This window comes from Glycine soja, chromosome 19, assembly GCF_004193775.1.
Source record: "Glycine soja cultivar W05 chromosome 19, ASM419377v2, whole genome shotgun sequence".
NCBI classification, from domain to species: Eukaryota; Viridiplantae; Streptophyta; class Magnoliopsida; order Fabales; family Fabaceae; genus Glycine; species Glycine soja.
In genome coordinates, this window is record NC_041020.1 from 32,514,611 (window position 1) to 32,516,521 (window position 1,911).

At 34.0% G+C, this 1,911-nt stretch overlaps 1 pseudogene; it reads right to left on the minus strand.

Annotated features, from left to right (window-relative positions):
* Positions 1 to 727: 727 nt before the first annotated feature.
* On the minus strand, positions 728 to 1,627 carry LOC114398750 (annotated as a pseudogene).
* Between the last annotated feature and the right edge of the window lie 284 nt (positions 1,628 to 1,911).

Below are 1,911 nucleotides of genomic sequence, written 5' to 3' on the forward strand. Positions count from 1 at the left end.
ACGTACCTCAGGTCAGCACGACATTGGCAGCAGAAACCAAAAAACCTACTTGGGTTAACCAAGAAAAAAATTTAATTTTCTGTTACAAGCTTAAACTTTTTTGACCATGTATTTACAGGGAAAAAGGCTTTGAGTTCAGCAAGTCATCATAAAATTGATGACGATGATGATAACTCAGACAAGTTTCTTGAAGGGATGTTTTTGTGATCCTGGCTAATTTGATTGTGGTAACAAAAGGATTCATCAAAAGAGTTAAGAAAAACTCCTATTGAGTTCTTGTATTAGAGATACTCTAAAATTGAACTAAGCTAAAATAAACATGTAGTATTTAACTTAAACTTATCATATTTTTTATATTAAATTCTCAAATTAAGTAATGCCACATGATATCTTTTTTACATTTACAACAACAAGTTGATATGAGATGTATTTAGAACAAGTTGCAGAATTTCAAGAAAACATTTACAAGCATATATATTTGATATGAGATCTTACTAACAAGAATAAAAGCAACTAACTAAAGTAAGATTTGCAACATGAAAATATTCCTTATGAATTTTAACGATAATCTTCTTCCTAGTCGTCTTTTTTCTTGACTACCCTACTGAAGTTGCACATGAAACGTCAAAAATTATGTGAAGGCTCTTGAATTCACTTGAGAAATGCCAATAAGTCAACTATACATGTATGCTTAGGAGTAAATTATATGAAGGCTCTTGCGGCACCTTTACTGATCATGGGGAGGGATATCCGCAAGTTTGTTGCTGGTAGCAGGCATCTTAACTGATCTTTTCAATCTATATTTCCTGCAGAGGACGCATAAAACAATTAATTGAATGTGAAAATGAACTTTAATCTTTGAGATAACAGTCATTAATCATCAATGGTTAATAGTGTATATGAGACAGTAACACCAGAACACAGAACGAGGGTGAAGTCAAATGGAATGCACTTTCTCTTGTGTTGTTGTGAATTCTGATAAGAAGAGTGTGCAACTCCTAGTAAATGGAATGCACTTCCATTTCCATCCATGTTAGCCACACTTCCATCTATGCTCAAGGAAGAAATGAAAGACCTAGTAGACGACAACATTGATGGTGTTTAGCTAGAGTTCTCAAAATTCAAATTTACGACACTATTGTTCCTTCGAAACATTATTTCTGCTTCATGTTTCATTTGTTGTTGCTTAAGGAAGTGGTAATGTGTTCATGAAGTTTGTCAGGTAAGGTTTAGAGGGCTTCTCTCATTGGAGCTCAATTCCAAACTAGGTTTTCCCATCATATAGATTGAATTTCTAACTGTTTGACCCAATCCCTGAATTGAATTCTTAGTAAAACTTGTATGAGGAAACTCCAGACATTTTGAATTCGGTTTTACAAATTTGGTTGTCCAAGAGAATACTTTCAGAAAAAGGGATTTGAAGTTTTTTGTGCTTCCTTACTCTTGCATGACCCAAACCACTATTTAGGAGTGAAACAACTTTCTTGAACCTCACTATAGCCCCTGTAGTTTCCACCATCAAATTCCTACAATGAACTTCATTCCTTGACTGATACATCATACTCAGAACTCAATGACAGCTCTCAACAGCTGCTATATTAGCTTCTTCAACATCCTCCATATTACCCTCTATCTGGGGTTAAAAAAAAGATAAAAGGAACTAAAAAAAACCCTAACACACAAATGGACACAAACCTAAGATAAGAACACCAGACTTTCTTCCTGTAAAGAAAATTCTCTTTTTTTTTTCTACAAAACACAGTGCACATTTGGACCCATGTGGCAGATTAGGATAAAGAGACCCACATATAGAGAAACCCAATTTTCACCAAACAATATCTTATTTTTGGTTCAAGTTTCAAAATTTCAGGTCATGAAAGTGTTAATTATTGAAAATAACCAAAGACCTAG